Source organism: Diospyros lotus, chromosome 7 (genome assembly GCF_014633365.1).
Source record: "Diospyros lotus cultivar Yz01 chromosome 7, ASM1463336v1, whole genome shotgun sequence".
NCBI lineage: Eukaryota > Viridiplantae > Streptophyta > Magnoliopsida > Ericales > Ebenaceae > Diospyros > Diospyros lotus.
In genome coordinates, this window is record NC_068344.1 from 27,081,542 (window position 1) to 27,094,377 (window position 12,836).

The window sequence follows — 12,836 nt, forward strand, 5'->3', positions numbered from 1 at the left end:
TAAAATTTTTCATATAAGATGTTTATGTAATGTATTAAATTTATGTATTCAAAATGTATTGAGATTTTTTGAAATTTATCTTTCTCTATTAAAGAAAAAAACTATTTCATATTTGTGGGTTCACCCACAAGTACTAACAGAATGGCTAGATTTTGTAAGGAAAATTGAAAGAGATCTAAGGGTGCCTTTGATTGCCTATATTTTTCATAAAAAATGACTATTTTCCATTCAAATTCTAATTTTTATATTGTTTGATTAGCTAATTTTATTAGGGAAATTGAGTTCTAATTGTCAGTCACGTGAGGCAAATTTCTAGCTTTTGCTGGAAATGATTTTCCTAGGAGAGGTAGTTTTACATTTTCAAGAAATTCACTCACTGCGATATCTATTCAGCTTTTGTCCACCTCGATTTCTATAGGGTTTTCCTCTCCCATTCACACTAGCTTTGTCCCCTTCCACTTCGTCGTCATCTACTGTCGAAGTCAAGCTTCGACTTGGGCTTCGTTGCCATCTCTGACTTTCTATGAGTTGCCATCCACTGCCGAAGACGAGCTCCGTCTTGGACTTCATCACCATCTTCGCAAAAGACCAGTTCCGACTTTGTGTCCATCACCATCTCTACAGAATACCATCTTTGATTTCGAGTTTCAAACCACCGGTGCATCTTCATCTTCTTCCACTACAAAGTTTCCAACCACGTTTTGTTCTTATTTCTGTAGATCCGCCAACAGCTTCAGGATTTTTCAATGCCAAATGTTGCCAGCATTCAGATCTCCGCTCAGAATCTATAGTTGTGGCTATTGTTCCTTGTTAACAAAAAATGAAGGGATGGGGGACACATACCAAAACCCAATAAGTTTTTTATTGTAATTTCGATTCCACTAGGCATTTTCTATGGCCGTGGTAGATTAGTATGTATATTTGATTTTTTTTTAATATTTTGTGTATGTATATTTGATTTTTTTAAATATGTATTTATTTTACTATTTTATGTAGTTAATTATTGATTTGTGTATTTGATTATTGATTATGTATGTGTGTATATAATTATTTTCATGAAAAATAATAACAATTAAACACTAAAAGTTAAAAAAATATAACAATTTATAGATACAAAATTAAACTAATCAAACACATTCAATTGATATTTTCTCTAAAATTTAATTTTAGGCAATTCAATTGCTTAAAAAATATTTTTTTTTCATGCAAACTCCATTCTTACAATCAAACACACCCTAAAAGATTACCTAAAAATGTTCCAACATGTTGAAACTTAACTTATGAATTATTTTCTCATAAACAATTGTTATGTGTTTTTATTGTAAATAATGTTAGCTCTATTGTTTTATAGCTCCAACAATAGAATATTTATTAAAAGTGTTTAATGATGCTATATATATATCATTTGGTGTTTGTTATGTTACATCTTCATTATTTTTAATGGTATGCATTAATATTGTAAATATTCTCTAAGAGTATGAAAATGATAAAGAGTTAAAACAAACAATTAGTTTGATGAAAACAAAATGGTGTAATTATTTTGATGAAATTCTTGAAACTTATCTTATTACTTTTGCTATTTTATCCTAGATGTAATTAGACGATTTGTTTAACTATTTGACTTTGTATATTAAATGTTTAGGAAAAAATGATTATAATGTTACACAAAAAATAAATTACATTAGGAAGTTAATTTTTAATATGTATATTGAGTTTAGTGTTAGTTTTAATAATGTTGTTCAATAATCTTTTCAATCGTTAAATATGGAGGAAATTTTTAAAATGAATAAGTCGAAATAATTATTCTTTTAAAGCTAAAAGAAACTAAGAAATTTATCAAGTTCTATATTTGAAATTAATCTATATCTACGAACTTTGTGGAGTTTAACATCTACCAATTTTCTAAAAATTTTCCAATTTTAGAATAATAGAAATAACATTCTATTAGTAGAAAATAGTCAATTTGAGACGAATTTCGAGTCATCTAAAAAATAATTGTTGCAAAATTTGATACAAATTTTGAGATAAATTTTTCTCTGTAATTTGAGATGAATTTTTGAAACAAAATTTTCTCTATAATTTGAGATGAATTTTTGAAACAAATTTGCTCATATTTAATTTGAGATGAATATTCTAACAAATTTTGAGACAAATTTTTTCAAATGAATTATGAGACAGATTTTTTTCTCTGTAATTTAAGACGAATTTTGAGACAACTTTTTCAGATGAATTTCGAGACAAATTTTTCACCTGTAATTTTAAAGGAAATTTCGATATAGATATTTGGATAGATTTTTTCATTTGTAATTTAAGATAGCTTTTCAAACAAATTATATTCGTCTGAAAAATTTGAGACAAATTTTGTGTCTCTACTTTTTTAGACAAATAAAATACGTCTCAAAAATCATTTTAAATTTAAATAAATTTAATAATAATAAAATTCATTTTCTTTCAAAATTTTAAAATTAAACCTAATAGACACAGTATTTATATGCATCAATATAACAAAACAAACGAATGAAATTAAAAACCATGTATAAATATAAATTCATCACAATAAATAACATCATCCATGCATAAATATATAGTAGTAATAAATAGCATCGTTCGTGAATAGATCTATCTAGAAAGCGCTATAACCTAAAATCTATCAACGCTAATGGCAAATCCTAATAATTCAAACGATTCTAGTGTGGTAATAATGAAGAATGGCTTAGAATTTTATCTTCCAAGACCGATAAGCATTGGTTTAGCGACGAACAAATTCCGTTACTAAAATTGGCATCAATAGAATTTAGCGATGGATAGATTTAGTGATGGAATCAGAGCCTATCGACGGTCCAGCAACAGTGGTAGATTGCTTTAATATTACAAACATCATATTATCCATCTGATCCTTCCACGCATTCATCTCTTGCTGCCACTGTCGTAACTGCACATTCTCATTAATCAATTGGGTTATCATCTGTCTTATTTTCTCAATCTCATTCCGAACAGAATGCAACTTCTCATTCATCTGGGTAAACTTCAGTCTCATTTCTTTTAAATCATGTGACATGCACCCATATGAATTACTAGACTTGTTACTAGATGCAACTGGGTATGACTGATTAACTCGAGAGTCGAGACCGTAGACACGACTCTTCTTATCGACTGCAGTTGAAGATGACAAATTGCTACCGACTGATATTGAAGATCTTCTTAACTTAGGGGGCGTTTTGTACGGGAAAAGTTTTTAAATTCCTCAGATTCATGATTTTTGGGAATGCTCATGAAAATTTTTAATTCCTAGAATTTATGCAATTCTATGTTTGGATACATTTAAATATTCTCAGGAATGTTGAGTATTCTTTTCTGAGAATCATACATTCCTATGTTTGGTTTAAATGTAACATTCTTGAGAATTCATGTTCTTTTTTCAAAATTACCCTTATTTAATTTTTTATTTAAAAATAATAAAAATTTTCTACTATATAAAATATTGGGACCCACAATATCTTTAGAAAATAAAAAAATGTTATTTTTTTACACATTATGTATATATATGCATGTGTATATATATAATATATATATACTATATGTTTGTATGAATATCTACTTTAATATATATAATATTTTATAATAAATAATATAAATATATTATAATATATTTTTATATTTAATATATAATATATAAATATATATACATATATGTATATATAATATATTTAATATAAATATATATAATATATATAATATGTTTGTATGGGGTTATAAAAGGGTAAGGGGTGTTTTAGTCTTTTTATTTTTTAAAAACATTCCAAAGTCCATGGGAAACTTGGATTCCCAACCTTCCCCATGAAAATCTTTTTGTGGGAAAGTTACTTAAAAATTATTCTCGGGAACCTATTTTCCAGGATTTTTTTTATAAAAAAATTGTATCAAATATGAGAATACAAATTCCCAACCTAACATTCCCAGGAATCTTAAAATTTCTCATGTACCAAACGCCCCCTCAAGGTAGGAGGAAAACAACTGGTTATCTCAATTTTTTTTATTTTTTTTTAAGTTTTTATTTAGAAGACACGAGCATCACCAAAATTTATAAGATATTTTTTTTTCTTTGTGCATTATATTTTTAGTATTTTGTTATTTTAATTTTTAAATGCACATTTGAATGTTTTTTAGATAAAAAATATTCATATTAGTTATAGATTGTTTTGTTTTAATTGATATATTAAATAAATAAAATGATCACAACATATCATTTTTAATTATTAATTTTAACTATTAATTTATAATAATTAACTATTATTTGATTAATTTCTCTATTAATTACTTTTTAATGATTAATTTTAATTTCTCTCTTATTTATATTTATTATATGTATATTATTTTTTATTTATATAGTTGTATATATTATTGATGATTTAAACAAGAAATCATTAGGAAATGTGTAAATTAGAAATAAAAAATTATTATATTAATTTTTTAATGAAATATTAATTATATATAAAAAATAAAATGAATATATAATTTATTTGTAAAAATTATTTTTAAGTAGTTATTTATTAAATATATTATAATAATTTTAAACAGTATGGTAATTTATTTGGATTAATTACACCAATAATAACTTAACTTTACATTCTATTACTGTTTGGTCATTGAACTTTGAAATGTTACTTGTTAGTCACTGATATTTCAAAACGGTCACTGCTTAGTCACTGAACTTTTAAATGTTAACTGTTAGTCACTGCTATTTCAAGTTTGTTACTACTTAGTCACTGAACTTTAAAATGTTACCTATTAGTTATTGATATTTCAAAATTGTTACACCTAACTTTAAAATATTACCTATTAATCATTGATATTTCAAAATCGTTTTTCATCCGTCACTCGATAGTCACTGAACTTTAAGTTCACGAGTGACGAATGAAGAATAGTTTTGAAATATTAATGACTAACAGATAATATTTTAAAGTTCAATGTAACAGTTTTGAAATATTAATGACTAATAAGTAATATTTTAAAGTTCAGTAACTAAGCAGTAACAATTTTGAAATATCAGTGACTAATAGATAACATTTCAAAGTTCAGTGACGAAGCAGTAACCGTTTTGTAATATCAGTGACTAATAGGTAACATTTCAAAATTCAATGACTAAATAGTAATAGAATGCAAAATTGGGTTATTATTGGTGTAATTAACCCTAATTTATTTTTATACTTAAATGTTTTTAATTTTAAGAACTTATATAATATTTTGTATTTTATCTTATTATTTCATACATTCATCATACAGGCAAGGATTTAGATCGGGAGCCCAATTAAGTGTCAGATTTTTAGGAAAACCCACATTTAGAAGGATGAATAAGGACAAGAAATGTGGGTTAATAATAGATCACAGGGCGGCAGGGTAATTGTATTTATTATGTGTGTATCATTAGAATTTAATAATTTTTTATTAATTAACGTCTATGTTTTAATTTATATAAAAGGTGTTTGAGAGATTAAAGGTTTTCCTCGTGGATACTTTCACGGTGGGTTTCTGTTTGGTGGGGCCCAGTTGTTCCCTTGGTATTCGCGGCTGATCTGCCTGTTTTTGAAAATTCAAATTTTGAATTTTCAATGGGTCCTGACGTGGCGGATGCTTGATTGTGTTTGACTGGTTGGGCAGCTTTATTGCTGCCCTGATTGACTTTTCCAGCTCGATTTAAAGGTGGTTCTGATGGAGTATTATTATACTTTGGGTTCGCTGGAATTTTGAGCATCCATTCAGCTCCTGTTCTTGGATGCTTTTGATAAAAAATATATATTAAATAAAGAAGTAAAAAATATTATATAAATTATATATTTATACTAAATAAATATATATAAATAATATTTTTAAATTCTAATTTAATGTTAAACTAGCTGAAAAAAATGATTCCCCATTTATATGTTAAGAGGAATAATTTTTTAAATAAATAATTCTAAATATTTGATATAAAATATCTTTAAAATCTAACAAATTTTATAAGTAACCCTAACTTTATTTGTATTAATAATTTTTATACAGATAAACAATATATACTTGAGTCTATATCTTGAGTTATATTCAAATATGTTTTACTTGTTTGTCTTATATCATTTTTTTTTAGCTTGTATTTGAATATTAATTTCTTTGTTTGTTTGTATTCGAACGAAAGTAGAATATTTTGTCGCTGATTATAATAAGTATTAAATTTAATTTTAATATTTATTAATTTTATTTTGTTACTAATTCAAATTGAGGTTTTATAAATTATTATAATAACAATGAAAATTTTAATTCCTATTTTAATTTTAATTTGTAATTTCATTTTTTATTAATTTTGTATCTTAACAATAAAATATTCTATCATTAATTTTAAGTTTTTAAAAATTTCTTTGTGAAATGAGATTTTAAATTTAATTTAAACATTTTATAAATTTTATATTTTAACAACGGAATACTTTGGCCACTAAAACTTATAATTTAATTTTTAATTTCAACAACAAATTTCTTTACTAAAAGATCAAAAAAAAATTTCATTTAGCGACAGATTTATTCTGTCATTAAATAATTATAAATTAAATTTTAATTTTATTAATTTTGTCATTAAAAGATCTAAATTTTAATTTAAATTTTTTCTTATTTAGTGCCAAAAATTTTAAATTAAGTTTTAATTTTATTTTTTTTAGCGACATAATTATTTCGCTGTTAAAAGATTTTAATTTTATTTTAATTTTTTTCATTTAACAAAAATATATTCTGTCACTAAATTATTTTTAATTAAGTTTTAATTTTATTTCTTTTAGTGACAGAATTATTTCGTCATTAAATTAAAAATTATATTTTAAAATTAAAATAACAAAAATTATTTAGTGACGGATGCATCCATCGCTAAATTTTAAAAATATTAAAAATTATTTAACGACAGGTCTTTTCGTCTCTAAATTAAAAAAATATTACAAAAAGTTAGCAACGGAATAAACTATCGCTAATCCGTTGCAAAAATTTAGCGATGGTTATTCCGTTGCTAATCTGTTGCTAAAAAGTATTTTTTTTGTAATGGATGGTGATGGTACCTGGTCAGAACAATGAATAGGGATGACATGAGCTTCGGACTCCATCCCATACACGCAATTCTTTTTCTTCTCACGAGCAACTTGCAACCATAAAGATGTCTTGTAAATAGCTGGCTGCGAGAGCTGCTCACCATCACCACCTTCCGATAGGCCACCTACCAATGCTTGTGATGATGCCTCCTGCTGTCGCATTTGAAAGTCAACTTACAATCATCATAGATACATGGAATAATTTGTATTATTAATAAGCAAGTTAAGCATTATAAGATTTAAAATTCACAACTAATGTATACTTAAATAAATTTTCTTGGACCTTTTATTGACGAATCCCAAATTATCCTTTCTTTTCTGCGTGGCGAGGAATAACTCAGCTTGTGCGGGTGGGCGATCAAATTTCATAGTCTGAAAAGAGAAAAAATAAAATTGTTTATGCAACTATACATATTTTAGAAAAATAATTAAGTAAAATAAAAATAATAGAAAACATCAAATATTTATCAATCTTCTCTTGTGCTCAGGCACAAGTATGGAGTCACACGTGTACATAGTACCTCCAACTTCCAAGTAGAGGTGTGCAAAAAAATCGTCAAACCGCGGAAACCGCCCGCACCAAACTGCACCGCACCAAACCGTGCGATTTTTTGGGGGTGCGGTTTGGCACGGTTTGAGAAATTCTCAAACCGTGCGGTTTGTGGTTTGTGGTTTTTTTAGTTTGGTTAAAACCAAACCGGCCAAGTAGTATATTAATAAAAAAATTAAAAATATCTAATAATTTAAAAATTAAAAAAAATAATTAAAAATATATACTTTCTTGACCATGAATTATATTGTGGATTTTTGTGTTATTTTTATATTATGAGCATGTGGTTATGTTGTAGATTTAAAACTTTTAAATTTGCATTTTTTATTAGATAGTAACTTATTTTAGTTTTAAACTCCAAGATACTATAAAAATTTAAAAATTATGATTTTATGCATTGATTTTTATGTTTTAATTAAAAATTTATAAGTTAGTGAAGGAAACACCAAATGAAACAATAAAGAAGCATCAAACTGCGGAAACCGCACCAAACCGCACCGCAAATACGGTGCGGTCTAGTGCGGTTTGTGCACACCAAACCAGACCGCGTGGTCTAGTTTAATGCCAAACCGCACATGCGATTTGGCTTATTAAATCCTTCCCAAATCCCACCGTGCACACCCCTACTTCCAAGGCCTTATTTTTCTTGACCTTTTCAGACTCAGTCTTAAATTGTGGGACCATGGGGGGCTCTTCTTCCCCATGACATGTCCAGTAATAATAATAGTCCATGAATCCTTTATGATAAAGATGCAACTTCATCTCATCCACCTTTAAGAGTTTCTTACATCGACACTTAACACATGGACACCTTAAGCTTTCATTGTCTTGCATGAATTGTGGTCGAGCAGAGACATAACTTATGAAACTCTTAACCCCACATACGAATTCATTTGTTAGCCCTCCGTCACGAGGTGCCAATCTATTGTACATCCATGTCCTTTGCTCAAGTACGTCCATGGTCTACGATGGATTCACATCAAGCAACATATATTATGGGTCAGGCTACTATCCTATTATAGTCACACTATGAAATGCAACAAAGTGTGGGGTAGGTTAACAAAACCAATCATATAATCAGATTTGTAGAAAGGTTCTCATATCTAGTTTTGGAATTGCTTTGGATTAATTATAATTTTTCTTTTGCTTGAAATAAAAATGGTCTTATTGGTCATCAAATCAAAACGAAAGGAAGATAAAATTATAGTATATATAATATTATGATTAATGAGAACTGGTTTACCTTCTATATCACTAAACATTCATTGCTAACTTTTTTATTAAGAGAGAAAATTTTCAAAGAGAGCTCATCAATAAATTGTACACTGTACTCAAAAGAAAAAGGTAAACCCATAACCTACAAAAACAGGAAAACAAACAAGAAGAATGGTTCCCTTAAGCAAAATATATATATATATATATGAATATATAAAAAGAAATGAAAAAAAAAAAAAGAAACAGTGCGAATCTAATCTAATAACACAAAGCAATATCTTCTCTATCTTGTGAAACCAGAACAGGATACAACATCAACTCACCAGGAAAGCATCAAAAACCCGAGCTACAGACCCAAATCAGCGAAACAACAAAAAGGATGATATATAAGTTTGGTCTAGGAATTGCCATGAATGTTAAACACACATATCCATCAATGTTAATTCCTGTTTCCTATAAATTCAAAAGCTTAAACAAAGAATGTTAGATTTTTAGATTTGCTCCTTTTCAGCTTCACTGAAATTGTTGCTACAGCCGTACTCTGAAATTTCTTTATATCCCAGAAACAGTTCATAAGAAATTAGCAGTGATTAAATTATGATGTCAATATATACAAACTATCAAGAGAAACTAAGTACATTTCATCAAAAATTTCAAGTCAAGTTTACATCATGTCTTTTTTATGCGTACTATAAAATTGCCATACAACTTAAATTGACAATTAAGTTTCAGAAGTTCAAATAGAAGATGCATCATCCGTGTGTGAAAAGCACGGTACTCGATGCTTTATCTCCCAAGCATTGTGCTTTACAATCCAAATATATAATTATGCATTGCACTTGAACTGTGGCAACAAAAAATCAGCTCACTAGCCATGAAACAAACGCAAATCGTGATGATGCACATTATTTTCAGGTGCTCCGAATTTAATGTAAAAGGTAAGTGGTTCAATCCAAAACCAATTTTATGCAAGTGATTTTATCATATTGACATGCTATGTTATGTTATACTTCATGTAGAGTGCATTTACATGTATTGATGATAAGTTATGCATAAGTTTACGATGATATTATTAATCTTGACACGCATAAGGGTTTGGGATTATGGACTGACGCCGCTACTCTGCCAATGGTGCACCCATACACCTCGGTCTGGTAAGGAAACTGTTAAAATAGAGAGTAGTAGTTGGGTGCTATCGACTCAAACGAAAGGAATGATATTATGTTGCATTTTGCATTCATACACGAAATATATTTATGTACCCTAACTTAGATGATTCATCATCTAACTTGGGTTTTGCCCCTGAAATATTCAAACGTTCTAAATGAAGATTGTAGCAGAAACGAGGATGAATGAGGCATGATATGACACTTAGCAAAGTGCAAGATGAAATGATTGAATGTTATGTAGCCTATGTATTTAAGTTTTGTTACTTCGAAATATGAACGTTTTGAGAAATGATGATGTACAACCTTATTTAAGGTTAATGATAAAGTTAAGGTTCAAGGCACGTGATGACGTGGCCGATGAATTTTACATGTAGATATGATGTTTTGCTTATTTATGAAGATTTGGTTATGTGATGTTAGGTTTCAAGTCATGTTGAAAAACTTATGCTCTGCTAATGAACAGTCTTGTGTTATGGAATATGTCCGAAGCGATCATATATTATTAATATGGTTCGATGTATATCTAGGTTCGATTCATACTTCCGCTATTGGTGAATACCTACCCTAGCATTTATGATGTATGAAGCTAGGTAGGTAAATGGAAAGTTTGGGAATAAATATGATGTTGAGATTGTTCTTAAGGGAAAAAAAAAATATATCCCAAAATTCTTAAGTTATAACATGCTTGAGAAAGTAGAGTGTTGCACACTAAATCATTATAAATTGTTTTGTATTTCATTTATTTATTATTGCTATATTTTGTGGCTTGTAATTTATTAATCTCAAACTCACATATACATAGTTACAAAAATTTATTTTGTTTAAAATAAAATAATAAAAAAATTAATTAAGTAAATTATTAAAAAATTTAACCACTCAATTCATCCCCTCTTGAGTAGCCATAGACCTATAAAGAAAATATTTGTCACAATATTAAATAACTGACAAAATTATTTGTCATTATAAAATAACAAAAATATATTGTCAAATTAGTTAATATGTGACAATTTATTTTATCACATTAAAAATTATGTCAAATAAGTTTTGTCACAATAACATTGATGATATTGTAACAAAAATCAGTTTTATCACATCATACTTAATGAGATAAACATGGTGTGACTAATGTGACGACAAATTAACTTTGCACAATAAATATGCCATGACAATTTTCATAGTTATTATGAAAAATTACTTTATTCCAAGAAGCCTAAATTTTTTTAATGATATTCTCACCCACAACTGCCACCACTCCTCTAAACTCTCTAGAATCAACAAATTTGATGTTCCTACCAAGATTTTAAAATTTGATGTGTTCTTCTTGTCTCTCTCTTCAATCTAAGAATATTTATATAATATTTTTTATTTAAAAATAGTATTTATATATTATCTTCAATTTAACTTTTTTCTATCTCAAAATTCATCTCAACTCTAATATGACTATTTTTTCGTGGCAAAATTCGTCTATAAATATTAGATAGATATTATCCATCTCAAATCTTTCGTCTCAAATTTGAGACAGGTAATTTTCTATCTCAAAATTTGTTTATAAATTTTAGATAGATAAAAATTCATCTTAAATTTGAGAAGAAAATTTTTTCATCTTAAAATCCATTTCAAATCTAAGACAGATATTATCCGTCACAAATTTCAAACAGATAATGTTCTATTTCGAATTTGAGACGGGTAATTTTTCATCTCAAATATAAGACGGATATTATCTGCCACAAAATTCGTCTCAAAATTAAAATGAATTTTTTTTTGTCTCAAAATTCGTCTTATATCTGATATACGTAATTTTCCCTCTCAAATTTAAGATGAATTTATCTTTCTCAAAATTTATCTCAAATTTAAGATGATTTTTTTTTTCATCTTAAATTTGAGACGAACAATCTATGTCTCAAAATTCATATCAAATTTGAGAAGAAAATTTTTGTATCAATTTCTAACTCAAAATTTGTCTCAAATCTAAGACGGACAATTTATGTTTCAAAATCTGTCTCAAATTTTAAACGACAAATTTTTTGTCGAAAAATTCATTTAAAATTTTAGACGGACACATTTTTGTGTCAAAATCCCTCTCAAATTTGAGATGGATAAATTTTTTATCTCAAAATCTGTCTCAAATTTTTTAGGCAAAAAATACAATATTCGTCTCAAATCCATCTCTAATTCGCTATTTTCTTGTAATGCTCAAACAACTTTTTTATTTTATCACAAATTGCCAAACAAATTTTAACAACTCATGTCTCAATACACTACAAGAAAATAGCAGTTTAGAGACTGATTTGAGACGGATTTAGAGATGGATTTTTTTTAGACAGATTTAGAGATGAAAAAAAATCTGTTTCTAATTTGAGATTGATTTAGAGACAAAAAATAATCCCTCTTTAATTTGAGACAGATTTAGAGACCGAAATTAATCCCTCTCAAATTGAGATGGATTTAGAGACGAAAAAAAACTCATCTCTGATTTGGAAAAATTTATGTCTCTAAAATCTGTCTCAAATTTGAGACGGATTTCGAGATGAAAATTAATCCGTCTCAAATTAGAGACGAATTTATTTCCATCTCTAAATCCGTCTCAATTTGAAAGGGAATTTGAGATGAAAATTTTTTCATCTCAAATTAGGGACGTAATTTTTTTATCTCAAAATTTGTCTCAATTTGAGATGGATTTAGGAACGGATTTTTTCCATCTCTAACTCCATCTCAATTTAAGAGGAATTTTGGAGAGGGAAATTAATCCGTCTCAATTTGTGACGGATATTTTTCCGTCTCAAAATCTCTCTCAAATTTATA